Source organism: Pinus tabuliformis, chromosome Q (genome assembly GCF_031772625.1).
Source record: "Pinus tabuliformis cultivar Carrire ecotype Pingquan chromosome Q, CPIR1, whole genome shotgun sequence".
In the NCBI taxonomy this organism is placed as follows: domain Eukaryota; kingdom Viridiplantae; phylum Streptophyta; class Pinopsida; order Pinales; family Pinaceae; genus Pinus; species Pinus tabuliformis.
Window position 1 is genome coordinate 948,372,183 of NC_142296.1, and position 22,737 is coordinate 948,394,919.

Below are 22,737 nucleotides of genomic sequence, written 5' to 3' on the forward strand. Positions count from 1 at the left end.
AAGCAGAGAACCAATATGTCACCATGGTGTTCATCGACCACGTGTCCAAATGTGCTCAATTTTGTACCTTATCAGACCCATTTACACCTTCTATGGTTACCCATGTTTCCATGGACCCAATGTTTATGTCGCATGCCATCACACTTTCCATTGTGTTGAATCGAGATCCCGCACTCACCAACAATTTCAAGCAGGATTCGTTTAAACTTTAGGGTACTCAATTGAAAGTGAGCATCTATCGTCATCCCCAAATTGATAGCCATATAAAGGTGGTCAATAAGTGCATGGAAACTTGTTTGAGATGCTTTGCCTCAAAAGGGCAACACCAATGAGCATAATGGCCACCCCCAATAGAATTGTGGTGCAATACCTCTTATCGTGATGCTACCAAAATGACACAATGTGTAGCTGCCTATGGCCAAAAACTCCTAGCAATGGTTTCCTATTTACTAGGCACACCCTAGCTACACAAAGTTGACTTCATGCTTCACACCAAAGAAGCCATTCTCCTCACACTACGGGAAAATTTGGTTTTGGCTCAAAATGGAATGAAGCGACGAGCAGACTAGCATCGCTCAAAGAATGTGAATAGGTGTTTCTAGTTGGACAAGGCAATTAGCTCTGATGTCTTTGACAATTTAAGTTCCAAGTCTAGTGATTTCCAATTTTCTCATCTTACCCTTGGTTTTACTGCCATATATCGGTACAAGGTCTCCATTCTTGAATTATTATTATTTATTTATTTTTAAAATTTGATCATGGCGAGATTTCGATGCCAACAAGGTGACTAAGGAAGCCGTCCACAAATTTGAGGAAGCATCCTTTAGGTTTCCCTAAGAAGTCACCTTGGAAAAAAATAAGGCATGCGATCTCTGTGCAAATTAGGCTACCACATTATTACATGGGTGATATTATTTGGATCATTATATTATTTTTCATCCATCTTGATGCTTTCAGAGTGGGAGAAGTGGAGGAATCAACTCACGGGACCATTTCTATGGGTGGTCCCATTTCGAAAAATTTCGATTCAAGAACTTCCAGAGCCATTTTCATGCCTTAAATGAACACCTTTTGTGGTCCTGACCTTACTATGTGCCCAAATTCCATAATATACACGCCAATACCTTTCTAATGGCGCAAGAATTGCCTTAATCGGAGCTTGTATGAGAAAGTTATGTAGGTTTGGTAATGTCCACCTGAAACCTCACCATGTGCTCATTCGTTGATGCCCAACCTTCATGACCAGGGACACATCTCCTCAAGGTATCATTCACTCCCAATTGTACAAGTGTCCATGAGTCAATGTGTAGCAAAAAACCTTCAAAACGACGCAGATTTCTTATGTTATTGCATGTCTAAGGCTACTTGGCTATCACGAAAGAACGATATCTACACTACATCGTCTGCGAAATCTTTGACTTTGACTACATGTTCACGTGGAATTCCATCATGTATACCGTTGGTTCTTCTCTCAGGTTCATTCTTAGCAAGTGGTCTAGCTTGAGGTGAAACTTACGCGTCTTTGCCACAATTTGAAAGTCAAATTCTTGGAAGATCGTGAGCCGCATGCAAAGGTGAGCATGATGCACTCACTTGTTCACAAGGTACATCGCTGTAAATTGATAGGTATAGATAATAAAAGAGTGTCGCGACATATAATGTTATAACTCATGCATAGAGAGTGATGTTCCAAGGCCACCTCTCTTTATCATCAAATAGTTCCTTTCTACCTTACTCATTTTTTTATTGACATAACAATGTGGATGTCGATATTTCCCTCCTTGGTTTGAGGTAGGATGGCACAAACAACACTAATTGTTGGATCAACTTGCGCACTAAACGACTTGTTTCAATCATGGATTCTTAGAGTAAGAGCCTCAACTAAATTTTTCTTCAGCGGATCAAGATATTCTTGGGAATCATTTGAGAATGAAAGCTCAACATTTTGTTTGGGAAGTTCGTCCATAAATAAAGTGATGTCATAATGACACCTTATGAACTTCCTATAGCGTGTTTTTTCCTTGATGATATTCAATTTTTCTTCTGGTTTGTTGGTGTGATGTTCACGTTAGCCATGTCACATTCTAAACGATGATTGCACCTGGCACGACCAATTAGGACGCCTTTGGATGCTTCTTTTTTTAAACAAAGAAAAAACTAACAAATTTATATTAAGATGAGGTTGTTTACATGTAGCATGTGTCAAAATTCAACAATTTCTAGTATACATCCTAATCCACAAAAATATATCCCACTCACAAATCTAAACTAGCTATGTTTAAACGAACACATTTGCTCATATTTTGTCACTTTCTCTATCTGGAAATATGGTTGTAGATACAAATAAGTAATTTTTGTGGTCCGTGGGCTGCTACAGTGCACAAATCCTCTCTTTGTGCTCTACCTCCTATCTCTCCTGGCTATCTTTGCTCAACTATGGAACAAAATGCTCTCAAAAGAATGGAATGCCTCTTCTTCCCAGTGGCCCGGTTATAACACAACCTGATAGCCTACTAGTGGTTAAGTTTGACTACATCAAACCTTAACGAGAGTTACAAAATAAACTCTTATAGAGTATTTTACATCACAAACACGTGGCTATCCCCATTTCCATGAATAATGGGGGCTAACACGACATCCTCCTGAACTATAGGTGTGAAAATAGGAAGGTCAACTTCTGAGTGGCATAACTTTTACATGCGGAATCCGATTGACGCAATTCTTGTGCAGTTGGAAATCTCTGTGTGTGTAGAATACCATTAAAAGGATCTCCACTGTAGCAAAAAATTTCTACCTCCAAAAAATGTTGTTTGATGCCTCAAAATGATCCCGGAAGGTTTTGGACCCTGTTTCGCCAAATTGGGTTCCACCGGTAAAAATGGTCCCATGAGTTGATTCCTCCACTTTTTCCATTCCAAATGCATCGAGATGGATGAAAAATAATATAATGATCCAATTTAGATCACCCCATAATGCAATAATCTACGCACGGGTGTTGGAAACTTCACCCCCATGCCAACAAACATGATAATGTATACTAGGACTGATAATGACGTGCGTGCCACAACCACATATGATATTCTTGGCAGCACCGCCAAAAAACCCACCCAGACAACAACCACCAATATTCCTGAATTATATATGTCCTAAAGAGGCCTCGTCAAGAACAACCCTAGATTCTCTGAAATAAGCAAAAATTTTCTAGCAAATACTATTGATATTATGAACCTTACCTTAAAAAACTAATGAATTTCGGCATCTCCAAATACCACAGATGATAAATAGAGGCAAGGAATGATATTATTTACATTCAGAAATCCATTCCTACAAGCATAATTCTAATGTAGAGGAGTTCCAATCAGCGAAAACGTTTAACATATGCGTTGCACCAAACCAGATAGGCACCACAAACGGGCATTTAAAAAAAGATGTGCCACATCTTCCAGGTCCGATTTGCGCAAGGTGCATCTGGAAAGACCACAGAATCCCCTCCGAAAAGATTGTCCCAAGTGAAAATCTTGTTATGCCAAGCTAACCAGCCAAATCATTTGAGGTTTAATGGAATGTTCGAGCTCCATATCTTTTTGAACCATATTTTAGATGTCGAAAATGGAGACGTCGATGTGAAGTGAAAATATGCTTCCTCGACTGATACCTATCTTGATAATGTATTTCCATCCCATGAATAAATATCCTCACAATCACTTAAAAAGATCTCAGTCGTATTAAGATTGTACACATATATGTCCCAAGCCATAGCCAGTGTACCAAATAAGCCAAGGTCCCACGAACCATACCACATAGGATGCAATATAAAAGGGTTCGTTGGGACCTGCAATTGGTTAATGTAATAAATCCCCAGATTGTAAAGATGTTGAATGAGTGGGAAAGGTAATGTATGATCACCAAAAAACCACAGATGAGATCTAGACTGATATCCACCCCAGAACCGAGCCCAATCTTTTATTTTAAGTTCCCCAAAAGCCAATGTTTAATTTTCATCTTACTCCGCCAAATATATTAGATAACACCTGGGACATGAGCCCCATCCTTAATCCAAGTTACCAAAGACTGATTTTTTAGATACTTATTCTTAATGATCTGTTTCCAAATACCAACACAATTTAAAGAACGCTAGAGACTCTTCATTGATAAAACCCAACTGGATTTTCCAATATCCAAGAACAGGCCCAAATTCTCTGAAATAAGCAATTTTTTTCTAGTAGATACTATTGATATTCTAAACCTTATCTTAAAAAAAACCTATGAATTTCGACATCTCCAAATACCCCAAATGATAAATAGAGGCAAGGAACGATATTATTTACATTCGGACATCCATTCCTACAAGCATAATTCCAATGTAGGTGAGTTCCAATCAGTGAGAACTTTTAACATATGCGTCGCACCAAACCAGATAGGCACCACGAATGAACATTTAAAAAAAAGATGTGCCACATCTTCCAGGTCCGATTTGCGCAAGGTGCATTTGGCAAGACCACATAATCCCCTCCGAAAAAGATTGACCCAAGTGAAAATCTTGTTATGCCAAGCTAACCAGACAGATCATTTAAGGTTTAATGGAATGTTCAAGCTCCATATCTTTTTGAAGCATCTTTTAGATATTGAAAATGGAGATGTCGGTGTGATGTGTAAATATGCTTCCTCAAACGATACCTGTCCTGGTAATGTATTTCCATCCCACAAATAGATATCCTCACAAGCACTTAAAAAGATCTCAGTTGTATTAAGATTGTACATGTATATGTCCCAAGCCATAACCAGTGTACCAAATAAGCCAAGGTCCCACGAACCAGGCCACATAGGATGCAATATAAAAGGGTTGGTTGGGACCTGTAATTAGTTAATGTAATAAATCCCCAGATTGTAAAGATATTGAATGAGTGGGAAAGGTAATGTATGATCACCGAGAAAACCACAGTTGGGATCTAGACCAATATCCTCACCAGAACCGGGCCCAATTTTCCATTTTAAGTTCCCTAAGAGCCAATGTTTAATTTTCATCTTGCTCTGCCAAATATACGAGAGAGCACATGGGACACGAGCCCCATCCTTAACCCAAGTTACCAAACACTAATTTTTCAGATACTTATCCTTAATGATCCGTTGCCAAATACCAACACGATTTAAAGAACGCTAGAGACTCTTCATTGATAAAACCCAAATGGATTTTCCAATATCCATGATCCCCCAACCCCCATCCTCCTTACTTGAGGTGATATCGTCTAGTCAAACAAGTTGAATTTTGTAACCATCTTTAATACGAGCCCAAATGAACTTAGATATATTGGATTTAATCCTCCTAATGATGTTTTTGGGCATCAAATATAGATGCAACCAATATATTGCAATACTTTGCAAAACCGCCTACACCATAATCAACCCTCCACCAATTGTAAGCTAGTGGTGTGACAATGATAACAACCTATGCTTAAATTTTATAGCTATCCAAACCCAATCTTTAATGCCATAATTATTGGGTGTAAAGGAGAAACCAAAATACTTAAACCCTTCCTCCAATGAAACCTTCTCAACATCAAATAATTTCGTTGTCTCCAAAATATTCGCCTCCGTTTGAGACGAAGAAATCAACTAAGATTTAACTTTTCTCATGTATAAACCTATGGCATCACCAAAAGTGCATATAATATTTTGCAATACATGCCATTCTGTAACAAAAATCTTCCCAAATATGAGGACATTATCCACAAAAATGAGATGGGTAATAAAAATGTTACTAGTAATCCCCAAACCCGAGAATGACCCACAGGAGTTTGCTTCCGAAATCATTTTGCCCATGCTTTCAATGATAAGTAAAAATAATAGTGGAGAGAGTGAGCCCCGAGATGCTTTAAAAAAGCATGAAGGCATCCCATTGGTTAAGACAATAAGATTTGTAGTAGTTATACAAGCCATAATCCGCTCAATCACCAATCTAGAGAGGCCAATCTTATGAAGCACCGAGCGTCGAAACTCCCAATCAACACAATCATATGCCTTGTGAAGGTCCAGTTTCAATAATAAAGCATCATTTTTCTTCATTTTGATAGAATGCAAACATTGTTGGGCAATGGCCATGGCATCCTAGATTGGACGATTTTTAAGAAACTTGATTTGTTCCCACGCAATATGTTTTAACAGGGTAACTGATCCAGGTGGATGTTGGTGGCCACCCACCAACCCATTTGGACCCCCACAACTGTCTCTTTCAGCATTTTCAGTTTCCTTAATTGTAGCACAATTTACTATTTTTAGCAGTTTTTCGGGTCCTGAACTTCCGGAGCCGTTTTGAGGCCCTAAACGACGTTTTTTTTTGGAATTCTGGGGCGACCGAGCCCTATGTTGCCTCCCAAAGTGGTAGTACTCGGATAGATCTTTCTAACGAGCTATCGTACGCGTCAAACGGAGATCGGATGCCAAAGTTACGACCCTGGGAAATTGATGTACCAATTTACCCAAACGGGGCCCACAATTTGGCGTTTCATCTTCTAGGGTTAGGTTTCGGTATGTGAAGGGTTTTCCATTGTTTTTCAACAATAAATAGGCCTTCGAGCCTCATTGTAATACAGTTCGGAACAGTTCAGAGGCATGTAGCCGCACATCTCTTCTCAGAGATAGTTACCATCGCCCTAGCTGGTTTATTTCCATTTCTGGTTGTATTCAGTATTTTCCATTAATGAAATGAATCATTATTTCCGCTGCATCTATTTGTTTATGGTTATTGCATCTCTGTATTTATGGTTATCTCTATAATTTGTTGCGTTCCTGCTTAAATCCGGATCAGTGGTATCAGAGCGGTCTGCTTTTTCTCTGTTTTTCTTTGCATGTCCCCAATGAGGTCGGGATATAAGGAGTTAGGGCTTGAACTGGTCGAACCTTTGCAAGACCAGCCGCGCAAATCCCGACGGCCTCCCATGGCGGATGAGAAGAAAGACGAGGGGGCAGGAGATCCTATCAAAATCTTGCTCGAAGAAGCGCTCGAGCGGCAAAGGAACGCGATGATGGATAGCTTTGCACAGATCCTTCAGCGGCTACCCAGAGGCGACGCATCGGCTTCCAACAGCGACTCTGGAAACACCACGCCATTTAAGGTACAAGTTAATTTTGAAATCCCCATCTTCGAGGGTCAAATAGACGCAGATGCCGTGGATAAATGGTTAAATTTGCTAGATGGGTATTTTTCTGTTCACGAATTTTCAAGTTGGGAAAAGATTGTTTTCGCTCTTCTCAAAGCAGCCCCCCACGTCAAGGACTGGTGGGAAACCTACTGCGAGCAGAAGGATGAATGTACAGGCTCACTATTTTCAGCCACACCCACTTGGAATGACTTTCGGGATGCCATCAAGGAGCAGTATTACCCTGTCGGAAGCTATGAGGACAAATACATCAAATGGACCACACTGCGGCAGGGACGAGACCAAGATGTGCCAGAGTTCACAAACATTTTTCATACCCTTCGCACACAGTTGGGTATCAAAGATTCTGAGCTGCATCTGGTACTCAAATACCGTGGCTGCCTGCACAGATACATCCAGGAAGAGATGGTGTTCTTGAACATCTCCTCACTCGGCACAGCCTACCGATACGCTGTTAAAATCGAGCAGAAGTTCAAACAGAAGAAGCGAGACTTTGGATCTGCAAATCCGAAGCCCAAAGGACAAAGCCAAGGCGGGGTCACACAAGGCAACCCGTCGAAGCTGCAAGAAAAGAACAACACCACGAAGCCGAAGAAGGACACGGGAAAGTGGTGTGAGTTCCACAAAAGTCCCACTCATAACACAAGTGAGTGTCGGACCAAGCAGTCACTGGTGGCCGAGTTGAAGGCTTCCGAATCAGATGCATGTTCCGACCCTGAGCCAGAACCCGACAAGGGGAATGGCAAAGGGAAGCAGATCATTGATGCGGATCCCAGCGCCATTGTTGCCACTGCCAAGATCAAGAAAAATGAGCCCGAAGATCCAGAGGAGGGGGAGCGTCTTTTCCACTCACAGATGTGGGTGAAGGGTTCACCGCTGCGATTCATTATCGACAGTGGTAGCCAAAAGAACCTCATTTCAGCAGAGGTCGTGAAGCGGTTGGGCCTACCGACTACACCACACCCACAGCCGTACAGTATCGGGTGGCTTCATGAAGGACGAGATCTCAAAGTTCGCCAGCAGTGCCGCCTTCCCTACAACATCAAACCCTTCACAGACGAGGTATTGTGTGATGTTACACCTCTGGATGTTTGTGATGTATTATTAGGCCAGCCATACTTGTGGAGGCGACATGCTGTGTATGAGTCAAGGCCTCGTGCTGTCATTATTTCTTTGAATAATTCATTATACAGGATACCAGAGGTAGCCCCACCTACTGCCACATCCTTGATCACTACCAAGAAAGGCAGCAAGCTCATATCACAGACCAGGAAATTCATTTGTCTGGTTCACTCCCAAAATAAGGGGAAGATCGTTGCTACATCCATGACCCCTGCAAAGGGTTCCTACACGCAGCAGCAGCAACAAAGGGATACGGTCATGACAGAACACAGGAACAACTTCTCCTCACCCACAGGGGTACCACATAAGTTTCAGGTGGGCAACAAAGTTTGGTTACATCTGCAGAAAGAACGCCTTACAAGAGCCCATCAGAAGCTCCGACCACTCCGACATGGTCCTCACAGCAGTACCAAGGCTATGGGCAACAATGCTTTGAAGCACAGCATTCCTCCATTCCTTCGCTTGCACCGAGTATTCAATGTGGACCATCGTCGATCATGCTTTCCACCATCACTGGACACATCAGAGATTGCAGGACAAGTTCAGCAGATGGAGGAACTCAACGCAATGGGGACCATTGCTTCCTAAGGGGGGAGGAATGATCCAGGTGGATGTTGGTGGCCACCCACCAACCCATTTGGACCCCCACAACTGTCTCTTTCAGCATTTTCAGTTTCCTTAATTGTAGCACAATTTACTATTTTTAGCAGTTTTTCGGGTCCTGAACTTCCGGAGCCGTTTTGAGGCCCTAAACGACGTTTTTTTGGAATTCTGGGGCGACCGAGCCCTATGTTGCCTCCCGAAGTGGTAGTACTCGGATAGATATTTCTAACGAGCTATCGTACGCGTCAAACGGAGATTGGATGCCAAAGTTACGACCCCGGGAAATTGATGTACCAATTTACCCAAACGGGGCCCACAATTTGGCGTTTCATCTTCTAGGGTTAGGTTTCGGTATGTGAAGGGTTTTCCATTGTTTCTCAACAATAAATAGGCCTTCGAGCCTCATTGTAATACAGTTCGGAACAGTTCAGAGGCATGTAGCCGCACATCTCTTCTCAGAGATAGCTACCATCGCCCTAGCTGGTTTATTTCCATTTCTGGTTGTATTCAGTATTTTCCATTAATGAAATGAATCATTATTTCCGCTGCATCTATGTGTTTATGGTTATTGCATCTCTGTATTTATGGTTATCTCTATAATTTGTTGCGTTCCTGCTTAAATCCGGATCAGTAACTTTCAATCGGTTATATATGATCTCAGAGATCATTTTATACACACTGTTTCACAAGGCTATGGGCCGATAGTCCTTGAAAGAAATTAGGACCGAGGCATTTGGAATCAACATGATGAATGTAGAGTTTAACACACCAGATATGAAACAAGTTGTTCTCAACTCCCCAGCTAAGAAGTAAATCTGGCCCCATAATATCCACAAAATGTAAGAATATTTCCACCGACCACCTGTCGAGGCCGGGGCTTTTATCCCTTGCCATTGATTTTAAAGTAGACTCCAATTCTTCCATGGAGATTGACGTCCCCATATTCTCATTTGCCTCCTCGTCAAACATAATCGGATATGACTTAATGAATTCTAGTTGTTTTTCAATATCCACCATATCCTTGGCCTAGTATACATTACCAAAGTACCACAAAACCTCCAAATGTAGATCGATGAGTGAGGATACACAATTACCAAATGCATCCTTTACTTCCCATGTAGTATTTTCCCGCCTAATGTTTGTAGTTAAATTGTGAAAAAAATTGGTGTTTTTGTCTACCCCAGTGATCCAAATGGCATGGATTTTGAGCCACCACTCCTGCTCCTGATACTTAAGAATTTCCCTCTTTCGTCCTTCCAGGTCCAAAGCCAATGATTTATGTGAAACCGAGAAATATCTAGGTAGAGTAGTATCAGACAATGCAAATAATTTTGCAGCAATATCGATCAATCACTAAATGTTTCTTCTCTTTTTTTTTCTTCTCCCATCTGCGCACCACCAACTTTAAATTTTTTAATTTCCGATGTACAACCTCCATTTGAGAAGACCCCATAATGCAAGCTTGATCATCCCATGTGGCCCTCACCAATCCCGTGAAATCCTTATTGCCAAGACAAGAATAGTTAAATTTAAATGGGAATCCATTCCAGTCACAATCCCCACACCAATGGAGAATGATAGGGTTGTGATCAAACATACTCGATGGAACCACCCAAGAAAGAAGCATCCAATCCTTTCAACTAGGTTTTCATGAATCAGAAATTGGTCCAAGCATTTTGCAATCCCCTCCATACCAGTCTAGGCATTCTAACAAGTTGGTCTAAGCAGTGGCGACTATATATCAACCGAATGATTACAGCCAAAAAGTTCCTTAAAATAGTCTCCCATAATATCCAAATTACATTTTGTACCCCAAATCTCATTAGAAGCCACAGTGAGATTAAGGTATCCCACCATAATAGGTGAATCCATCCTCATCAAGCCACAACAATCCATCCGCTCCAAGAAACTCTTCCTAAGAGCATATGGAGCATATATATTCAATATGTGAAACCAGAGCTTAACATCCTTGGAAAACCCGGATAGTAAAATACTTGCAAAATATTTATAGGCAAAGAAGTTACCAACCCAAGGATCCCATAACACAACCAAACCCCGCGATTGTCCTGAAGCATCTGTAGCATAAACACTACACCCATGACAATTTTTTAAGAGTAAAGGCAAGGACTTATCACAAAGCATCATGGTCTCCTGCAAAAGAATGACGAAAGGATGATGTAATTAAATAAAATATCCCAGGGCTTGTTGTTTAAAGGAGCTTCCCAGACCTTGAATATTCAAGGACAAGATTTTCATATTGGAAGTTTATTGACGGACATGAGATTGCTAAGAGCGTGAGTAGGTGAATTCACGTGAGAAGATGGGAAGGTAGGATCCTACCCCTCCAAAAATTTAAAGAGACACCTATAGGAGAAACCCCCCAATACAATCCACTTTATGCTTCATCATCCCTTCTATCTAATAGTAACATTTAGTCGAGAGTGGGTGCTAACAGTCACCCCATCTGATGGTGACACTTTCGAGTGGATGGAAAGAGGCTCCAAATCAGGTGTCGAGTTTAATTTCAAAAGTTCAATATCACTCCCCATTGAATTAGTCGGTGATTGATATCCACTAATGGAACCAAATTGAAGCATCGAAGTGGGTGGCTACACTGAAGGAGAACAATACCCATCCCAGATATAAGTTTTATTGACCCCCAAATGACCAGTGGAAAATCTATCTGCATGTCTATCACTCAATGTGGGGAGGGTGGAAAAAATAGAAGATACTCTGGAATTACTAACATGGATCATAGGAATAATACAATATGTAGAATGGATATCATCCATCACCACAAAGTTGAGGGTAGATAAAAGGATGGCTTTGGATGTTGCCAATATAGACTTCTTGTTTTTCAATGACAAACATAAGTGTGATATTTGGGTTGCATTTCCTTGAACAAATTCAAGTGACTAATTTATTAAACTATCGATGTAAATAAATTACAAAATTCCCAAATTTTTTGAATCTAAAACTAAAGCGTCTTTGGAATTACTTCCAGTTATATTTCAATGTTTTCTTTGTTGTATTTTAGTTGATTTGGATACTCATCTCCCATCTGAGAGACACGGGTTCAAGTCCAGCCAAGAGAATTTATTTTGTAAATGATTTTACAATAATAAAAAGAGGTGATCCTTTTAAAAGATCTTACAACAAGGCAAACATTTAATCCAACGCTTTTGCAGTGACCGATAACTCTTCTTTATTAAATTGTTCGGGGAAATGGGAACATTTTTTTTCTCTTGTCTTCTTGTAGCAAATAGTTGGATGATGATGATGTTCATGTGCTATTAAGGGGATGTTTATTGTTTGTGTTGGATAAATATCCTACTAGGGGGAACTTTGAATGACCATGTTCATTGTTTAATTCATCATTTTTGTTGTTGTCAATGTGTTGTATCCCTTAAAATGCATTGTTTTTTGAAGGTTAATCTGATATTTTATGTGTCACACTGAGTGTGCACTTACATTTCACCCCCAAAATCATATTGTGGGAATCTGAGTCTCAAGATTCAACATTGTTCTTTGAGAGTTCTATGTGAGTGATAAACATTGAAGGGGCTTTTTACCTCTCATAGCCACTGATTTTATCTTACTGTTGGGCACTTTTTCCTTGAGTCCATGAGCATTTGGATGTGCCAAGTCATTCGATGATGGATTCCTTTGTGTCACAACCCCACATTGTGATTCCTTGCGATCATTGTGGGCAACATGTGGCATCAATGATATTTCGTCGCAGTTGTACAACTACTCTAACCCAGACTACACCTAACTTCTCATTCACTTCAACAATTAGCTAAATTTCCATTCAAGTGTTCTTATATTGAATTATTTCATTCAACAATTATACAATTATGTGATACTGTAACATCAATACAAGCAGCAGAATAAAAATTCAATAACAATCTGTGATATCGTAAATAACAATATGAACACAAGTATTTGTGACAGGAGGGGGCAGCTCCCAAAACACTTCTCCCCTTTACTCTTAAGCTCCAAATAATATTTACAATAGAGATACAAAGGGGTCAGCCATGTCCAAACTCATGCGCTACCCAAGTACAAAGAGTGCAATCCTTGGCCCAACCTAACACACTAGCCAAAAGTGCCAAGTTCCGTAACCAAGGTGTGCCCTACCCAAGGTGTGCACCTTGCCTAGAAGAAACCCCAAAATTTGTGCCTCAAAACAACCTAGAAAACCAACCCTCGCCCTTGCCCACAAGCCAGCTCGCTTGGACGAGCTCTCCTCCTTCTGTGACATGCCTTAGCTACATTTTCAAATTTTGCGATGTCAGCCATGCGGTTCTGCGATATCACACCCCTTACATTTCAATGACATAGCAAAATTCATCCTTTCTGCGATTAGCTTTGCGATATTACTCATCTTGTGCGAACTTGCTTGCTGCCTCCTCCAAGTGTTGAGCTCCTCTTCTTATAGACTCTCTAGTCGTTTGATTTTATGTGGGCCAATGCCCCTTCACTTCTTGAGTCGACCCTTCATATTGGTTGGGCACGCCCCTGGGCCAACTTGCATGTGGGCGTGCAAATGCCCCTTCCCTGGGAGGGCGCACCCCATCCTCAGAGCTTCGCCTGCCGTGTTGCCCACGTTACCACCACTGGTTGCTTCTGTGTCACACACTCCACATCGCATTGCCTGCTCGCTTGCCCATCGCACACTTGCTCGCTACATCTCGCTCGTCGTGGTCGCACTTTTGCTACGCCTTGCCCCATCGCAGTGCCCGACCTTGGGTGCAGGCGTGCTTATGGGCACGGGTCCATCGATTTAGGCTGCCTCTACATTGTGATGTGTGCATTCTCCCTTACTTGCTCTCCGCTATGGGCAAAACTCTTCTTCATGCACCCTTTTCTATAGCACGTCGTGTGGGATGGCGCGCCCTCGTGTTGTGCCTGCTACATCTCTCCTGGTGCCCTACCTTTGGGCAGGCATGCCTAGGGCGTGTGCCCCTCAACTTGTGCACATTTCCCCTTGTGTCGACTTGGGTTTGCTCATCGCACTTGGGCACTCTCATCGTACCTCCAAGTCAATTCTTCACTAACAAGTGAGCATGGCCCATCATGGGTGCCCATTGGCTTTGGTGGCAGCTCGAGGAACTGACACTTTTCCATATGCGAAAGGAATATGAGCGGTGAAGTTGTTGATTACAGGTGGTAGGTGGTTGTGATTTGTTTTAGGGCCAAACTCTAATTTACCTCGATGCTAGAACTTCTCGCAGGAAAAAGGAACTAAATCCTAATCCTATCTCAATTAGGCAGATATATATCTAACCCAATAGAGAGAAAGATATTTAAATGATTTGGGATTTAAATATGTCTAGCTTATAATGAATATCAAGCTAACGAAATAGTTCAATTAACTGACATTATGAATACCAAAATATATTCTATTCAGAGACCTCTTAATTTAAATGATCAACCGATAACTTTCAAGAAGTAGTTCACAAAACGATATTGATTGTTAAATCAATAATTCAAATAATTAAACAAGAATATGAGGAAATAGTTCACAACATATCATTATTTGTTAAATCGATATTAAAGGACAGATTTATGAGTAAATAGTTACTCAAAAATCATAATTCAACACATAAGAGCGCAGATAAATAATAACATATGATTGAGAGAAATTACTTACACCTACAATAGTACACAAATATGAATAAATTGACAAATTCCTCCCATTATAAAATTAAACTAGTATTTAAAACAATATTATTAAAAATACCGATTTATTAAATGCATTTCTCTGGATCTGGTCTCCAACAGTCTTTTACAATGCTTGAAATTATGCTTTTAAAACTAGAGCTATAATAGTATGAACTTTGCCCATCAAAACATAATTCAGAGTGCAAAAGAAAAAGCCTCAATAATCCCTTAGATCTGAGTTTTCTCCTGTAACCTACAACTCTAAATCCTTTATACAATATTGCCTTCAAGAATTCATGAATTGCAGAGAAGAGTAGAAATACCATATAATCAACAATTTGAAAAGATAAATTCACTATTTATTTATGAACAAAACAAAGGCACAAAGATAGAAATACCATATGCATGTTTCTTAGCTCATAAAAGAAATAGCAACAGTTTAGTCTTTCTCACAAAGATGACCCCAGGAGTGTAGTAGTGTAACTTCTCAAAATTCTTTATGAAAATTCCTAAAACAATGTTCCAGTCGTTCTATTGAGAAAAGTGTGAAAGTACAATAGTGCGAGCTTTCATAAGCCTTTCTTCATAAAATTCTGGACCTTTATTTCATACAACAAGTAAGCTTAAATAACAGAAAACAACTGAATCTATTGTGCAGAGTGTTGAGGGCATTTAAACAGATCCCTTCAACAATGCTTAAAGGAAAACAATTTTTTGGTAGAAATTTCTGAATGTGATTTGTTGTCTTCATCAACTTTGTTTGTTCCATCAGATTATCTAGATGCTTGTCTGTTTGTTTGAACTGAACTGCTGCTTGTCAGCACAACTGTCCTCTTCTATCATGAACCTGAACAAGAAAAACAAGAATCGATAAGATGGAAATAAATGAAACTGATAAGCGAGTTTTATTTGAAACAAATCACTTTTGCAGGAAATCGGGAAAAACGTAGAGTTGCAATAAATTCTGAATACAACCATCATGGAGAGGAATGCAGAGTGATGCTTGTGATAAGACAAGTTGGATTTTACCGTTTTAACGTAAATCACAATCGCTTTTAGACTGGGGGTAGAACTCAGAATAATCACAATCGTTTTAAACCCTGGAGTATTCTTAAACATAATAAAAAATGGTTTTTCTTAAAACATATCGCAATTGGTGTTCAGAAAGGTGAATGTGATGTTATAAACTGTCTTTTTAAAACTTACGATTGCGAAGTGTGGGATGACGTCATGGTGACATGGAGGATCCATGTGGAATAATGACGTGGTGATTGTGTGGCAGATGACATGGAGTATGACATCATAGATGATGTCATATCGCAATCGGCATGAGGAAGGATATCGCAAGCACAATTCAAATGAGGCATGACCCTTTGGAATTTGTGATAGTTGTAGACACGGGGGTTTTATGAATTGCAACAGATAATCTCATCAGGTCCGGGCTTTATTGCATATCACAATCGGTGGTCGACTGGCCTAATTGCAATTGCAAATTGGCGTAGGTAGTGGGGCATGGACTTTTGGAAACTACGATAGCTCCAGACGCGGGGTATTTATGGAATGGATTTTATAATCTCGTCGGGTCTAGGCTTAATCGCATATCACAATTAGGATAAGGAACGAGTATGGACTTAATTTTTTTGGAACCTTTTGCGATAGCCGTGGATGCAGAGAATTTATGAATTGCAATGGATAATCCCATTGGGTCCGGGGCTTTATCACATATTGTAAAAGATATAGGTAGCAGGATTTGGGCAATGGTTCTTGCGATTGCACAAACGCAGGATTTTAATGAAGTGAAGTTGATTTTCCCATCGGTTCCGGGCCTAATCCCAATCGTAATGGAGTTAAGGTTAAGACTTAAGTTTTTTGGAACCCTTGCGATAGTCATGGACGTGGGGTTTTATGAATTGTATTGAATAATCCCCGCGATCTAGTTTATATCGCAAATCACAATGGAGTTGGCGGAGGGGTCTTTTCCTTGTGAAACTTTGTTTATTTGCGATGCGGGGGAGGCTTAGCCTTTTGAAACTTTGTGATGTGGGATTTGAATGAGCCAGAGTTTATAAAGATAAAACCTTTGGGAATTAAAAACTTCGATTATTTTTTGTTTTTTGATTAAATAACCCATATTTTTTTAATACTTAAGGCTTTTTAAGCCTAAGTATAATTTTGGTCTTGGGGGCTATTAAAATTTGGTTTTTTGGATAATCAAGGTTTAATACTTGAGTTTTAATTTTTAATTAAAAAGCCTAAGTATTAAACTTTGTTTATAGTTCCTTATTAACATTTTTTTAAAACTAAAGGGTCCCTATTTTAATATAAGAAATTTCTTAAGAAATTTATAATATATTAAAATGGGGTTTTTTGAACAGTACAAGATAACTCTATGTTGTTTAGTTCTCCTGATTCTATAGACAAGGTTATGGAAGGTGTCGGTATAGACTGATATAGTAGGATCCCGACCATGGTGGCGTTGTAACCATTTGGGGTATTGGTCCTTGTAGTTCCCCACATGGTAATACTCCTCCTTGAGGGCATCCACAAAATCACCCAATGCGGGGTATGTGTCTTAAGACATAGCACTTCACACTTCTTCATTTAAGGTGCTCGTTCACGATGGTTGTCCCACCAATCCTAGGCATGGGGGTGTAGTTATGGAGGCACACATGCCATTTTCTTGTAATCGAATAAAGTATTGAAAACTATAGGGATTTTGGAGATTGTTTTAAAGCATGTGCATGTCTTTCAATCAAATAGAGGGACGTCCACATTAGCTTGTATCTTGAAAGGCGCAACTCTTGTTGGTGGGATGGCTTGATGAAGTAGAGGCACCGATGATGGTGGAGAGTTGTAGAAAAATATGAGCACACTCATTCAAAACCTAACTTCTTCGCTTTCTCACGATGACTTGGAGTAAGACGGGATCTCTAGTTCCACATGATGTCATCCAGGCATGCAAAGAGGTAGCCACACGGGTCACACATCAGTTGAACAAGCTACTTCTACCTTGATCTTTTTAGAGGGGCATGAATAAGGCAATAGAAGGCTCCAACATTGTTGATCCATAGTGAGGTGGGAATATGTGGACACATTAATCCATGGAAATCAATGTTTACATCAACACTAAATAAGCACAATTGCAGGAATGTGCAAATTAAATGAAACCAAAGATGGAACGCGGTTGTAGAAGAATGTAAGTATTACTATCAAATGGCCTATTACGTGGTGATGATTATCTCTAAGAAGATGTTCTTAGCTTCCTTCGTGTGCAAATCTCCCTCGAGAAGGCGAGAATACACCCTCGGTGTTTACAATGAACTTTGGAAATGAAAAGGCAAGAATGGGAGGATACGAGGGATGGAGCGAAGAGTCATGAGGGCTAAGGTGGAAATTTGATGGTCAACTTGTCAGGGGCATAACTATTGTGTACCAAGTGAGGATGAGGTCCAAATCTCTCGATGAGAAAGACTACGTGAAAAGGCTCCATACTTAAAACAAAATGAATTGGAGCCAAGAATGACATGTGATGCCCGCAAACAACACCATAAGTGGAGAACACAAATTTTGCATTGAATTGCGCAAACTTGCTAGAATGGTCAACAAGGTATGAATGGCGGCATGGATCACATGAGCAGTATTAGAAGCAAATGTGAGAATTTGAAATTCATTTTTCTTCCTCTTTTGGATAGATAAGGGTTGACACATCTTAATTAAGAATCATTTTCCCCGTCTTCGTCTTGCGTATTCAATGTCATTTTCTACGGCGATGGGAAGAAACATTCTTGGTTTAGATATTATTTTGTATCCAAGGTTAGTATTGTAGAACTCTCCTACGTACATTGCATCAAGGTTTTCCTTTACCTCTAGAGTCTGAAAAAATTCTATAATTTTGTTTGTTGCTAGCTTCTTATGAAACAAAAAAGATCCTCATACGGCACAACACATCCCAATTTCTCATATGGATGGAATTAACGGGTTATATGGTCATTGAGCTGGATGAAATTTTAAATATTGTGCATGTGTTCATCACCACCGGTCCAGTCTGTTTTTGAAAGAAACGTATCAAATTTTCATTCTTTTATGCGCATTGGATGTTTCATAAGGGAGCGCACGAGGAAACTTAACCAACGGAACCATGGGGTAGCATGAGGAGGGTGATTGCACCGAGAGCTGCTCCTCGGCCTAGTATATGGGAGATGAGTATGCATTAGTCGTTAAATGTAAACATTTTCTAAATTGCGTCTCTATTAATATGTTTAATTTATACTAATATGTTAGATTTATAGGATGTGAAGTATCCCCAGTCGTAGTTGAATTTGATAGGCCATATTTCGTTCTTGAAGGAAATTCAATCACAAGATGACGCGATGGTGGAGGTTGATGAGCAAACAGTGGCCCTCTTCGTCGATGGAAAGCAGGAGAGTCCTCTTGGGGGACAGTGATCTGGGTAGCATTCTTGGTATTCTCACAGGGGAGCGTTAGATTCTCTGACTTCTCGAGATCCTTGATAGAGATGCAGTTGCCCATGGGCGTCGGGTGCTATTTCATGGGATTGCATTTCCACCCCTGTATGGGGCACCGCGCAACTTCTTTAACCTGCAATTCATGGCTCGCTCTCTCATGTAAACCAATCACAATGGGATTTTGTAGGGATCTATCAGTTGAAAACTTACTTTAGTAGGGTTTTGTAAAATTTGTAAACAACACATTTTTGAACCAGCGCAGATGTGAAAATTACTCACAGGTAGAGTTTTGAAAGTGTTGTACATCGCACACGAACTTAAACTTTAACTAGGCTTCTGTGCGAGAGAGCTTAAACTTTGACCAGTGTTTTGCATGAGTGAAACAAAGAATAGATTTTTATAACCAAAGAACTGGATTAATAAGCATATAACCTTAATTTTTCTGTTAATTTAGTTTATGTTAGTATTAGTTTAGTTTGTAATGGTGAATTTGGAAAAAGAAAAATCAATATTCATTGCAACAAAATTAGAGGGGGTGTTTTTAGGGTCCAGACGATTGATAATTATTCTTGAATCGCCAATGACGATCAACTTCCTCACTCTATCTATGTACAACGATAAAAATCCTTGAAGTAGAGCACACGCTTCTGCCGAGCTGTTTTTTTTTGTCCCTAGGCCCCACTCATAAGTCAATTTCCCCCTCCCCGCCGAGAAAAAGAATAGAGAAATATAGGGACTTGACAATGTGCTTACCCAGGGATAGTAGCATGGAGGAATGACTCCAAGAGGCTATGATCACAAGGAGCCTTCTATGGAAAATGGTAATAACAATAGAAACACTCTTGAACGCTACAAATAAACTCAAGCTCACTTTTAACACGACAGCTGCAGGGGACATGGAAACCAAGGATTTAACCTCTAATGTCGTTGGGGGAAGAGGTCAAGTGTTTTCAACTCGTAGATCCTAGACCATAGAGTACCATATAACCATAGTGATGAAATTGCCCCTCGCCCCCAAGGTCATGGGTCTAGGGAGTGGTAAATTCAGAACTCCCCCCATACAAACTAGTGAAGCTAGGCGGGACTAAAAACCTGCGGTGAATGATAAAAAAAGAAAAGAATTGTTTAATTGAACAACATATTCAAATAGAGATAACACCAATATCAATTTGTGAAAGGGAATGGCATTTGAACAACAAATAGTAACAAGATCATTAGCACGTAATCGCGTAGCATCCCTCTCCTCTCGCCTCACATCAACATAGCACTCCACTCGTCTCTCAACTATGTAATCATGAAATAAGGTAAGACCACCACGTACGTGGAGATTTAAAAAATAAAATAATTTCTGGTAATTTATTTGAATGGATTTATAAATAGTTTGATTTAACTAGAATTACAAACTGTTTGATTTAAATAAGCTCCCGTAGTTGTATATAATTTTGAATTTTGATTTTTTACAGACAATTTGTTTTAAAGAAGCTCCCATAGTTCCAAATAATTTTGAATTTTGAATTTAGCTTTTGTGTGGAGGCCGCGCGAATGCTAGCCTCTGCTGCCACCAATTATGACATTCATTCTCCTCGATGGGAGATGCTAGGTAGACCCCCCTCCCAAGTGCAATGGAAGTGGCCTTCCTAGGCCATCGACCTTCCTAATCATCAGTTGACCCCGCCCATCTTACCCCTCTATTCCCCTTCCTTCCTTCCATGCATCCCCACTTTGAATGTGGTATATATATATATATATATATCCACCTACAATAATGTCTTAATCCATAATTAAAAAATACACCCTCAATTGCTTAATTTCATCTCTATTATTACCACCGTTATTGTTAATATTCACACTCAATTTGTTAATATCATCCTTATTACTATTGGTGGTGTTGAAGAATTTCATCCTTATTGTTATTTCTCTTGCTCATAATTTCATCCTTATATTCTTCTTCTTCTTCTTGATATTCATGCTCAATTTTTTAATTTCATCTTTATATTATTCTTCTTGTCCATCATATTTTCATCCTTATATTATTCTTCTTATTCACTCCCAATTTGTTAATTCCATCCTTATATCGTTCTTGTTGTTGTTGATGATATTCACTCACAATTCGTTAATTTCATCCTTACATTATTCCTGTTTTTGATATTCATGCCCAATTTGTTAATTTCATCCTTACTATTCTTGTTGTTGTTCATCTCCGTTAGTGAAAATGGGTAGGTAACATGGTGCACTCTCAATTCGTTAATTCCATCTCTGTTATTATTTTCATTGTTGATATTCGTTAGTGAAAATGGGTAGGTGACATGGCCTTCATTAAGGTTCGAACCTTGCTCGCTGCTTATTCTTACCATTGTGGATATGCGTCCATGTATGTAACAATTATTGGGGCTACGTGTACAATATTGTCGGTAACTTTGGAATGATGTTGTGGAGTAGGCCTTTTCAGCTTTAAAAACAAGTGCCTTTTGTATGGAACGATGTTGTGGAGTAGGCCTTTTCAGCTTTAAAAACAAGTGCCTTTTGTATGGAACGATGTTGTCTAGTGGGTCTTTTCAGCTTTAAAGGAAGCCATGTGCAATGCACCCACTTTAGTAGTGCCCAATTGCACTAAGACTTTTGTCTTGGAATGTGATGCATTAGGTAGGGGTATGGGAGCTATGTTGATGCAATTGGCAGAAAATTGGCAATTACACCTATGAGAAAAGAGATGATGGCTATATTTCGCGTAGTCGAGACTTGACACCCATATCTTATTTGGAGGTGATTCCAAATCGAGATCATCATCATAGTTTGAATTATTTTCTTGACGATAGGTTACCATCTGGGTCACTAAGATGCATCGGTATGGTTATGAGATCATATACAACAAAGGCCATAAGGCATCTATTTTATTGCAGAAATATGAGGTGAAAGGATCTCTCTTTCCCTTATCCTTACAGTACTTGATTGTCTCGTCAACGCTTCTCAAGAGTGGCTGGATATTGACACAATAGTTCAATTCATCCACCCAAGTGCTTTAGGAGAATCCCAATCCCCCTAAGGGCTACACAAGATACATTGAAGCATAACATGTGCATTCTTTTGATTCAAAATTGTGCTTTAAAACAATGCCCGTCTTAGAGGAGTTGTGTTCATCTCCTACCACAGGAACTATGGCTTTCAACGTACCTACAAATCGACTATGCGCTCCTTCTTGCGGGAAGGCACGAAAACATGCATCTAGGCTTTTGTACCTACATGTGGTGCTTGTTAAAGGAACAAAGGTGAGATGGTGAAGAAGTGTCGCCACCACTAGTAATATCAACCACCATCGGGACCGACATTTCCGTGGAATTCACATTGGACCTTCTTAAAGTAGACAACCAATATGTCGCCATGGTGTTCGTCGACCATGTTTGCAAATGTGCTCACTTTTGTACCCTATTAGACCCATTTACACCTTTTGTGGTTATCCATGTTTCTGTGGACCCAATGTTTAAGTCACATGCCATCACACTTTCGATTGCGTTGAATCGAGATCTCGCACTCACCAACAATTTCAAGTAGAATTCGTTTAAAATTTAGGGTACTCAATTGAAAATGAGCACCGGTCGTCATCCCCAAATTGATAGCCATATAAAGGTGGCCAGTAAGTGCATGGAAACTTGTTTGAGATGATTTTCCTCAAAAGGGAAACACCAATGAGCATAACACCCCCCCCCCCCACCCCCCAACAGAAT

The 22,737-nt window shown here is 39.9% G+C and overlaps 1 non-coding gene across 1 annotated transcript; it reads right to left on the reverse strand.

The window, feature by feature from the left end:
* Positions 1 to 20,543: 20,543 nt before the first annotated feature.
* Positions 20,544 to 20,696, reverse strand: LOC149222625 (U1 spliceosomal RNA). The gene has a single exon (XR_016249927.1). It is a non-coding gene; the product is annotated as a U1 spliceosomal RNA (small nuclear RNA).
* Positions 20,697 to 22,737: the final 2,041 nt, after the last annotated feature.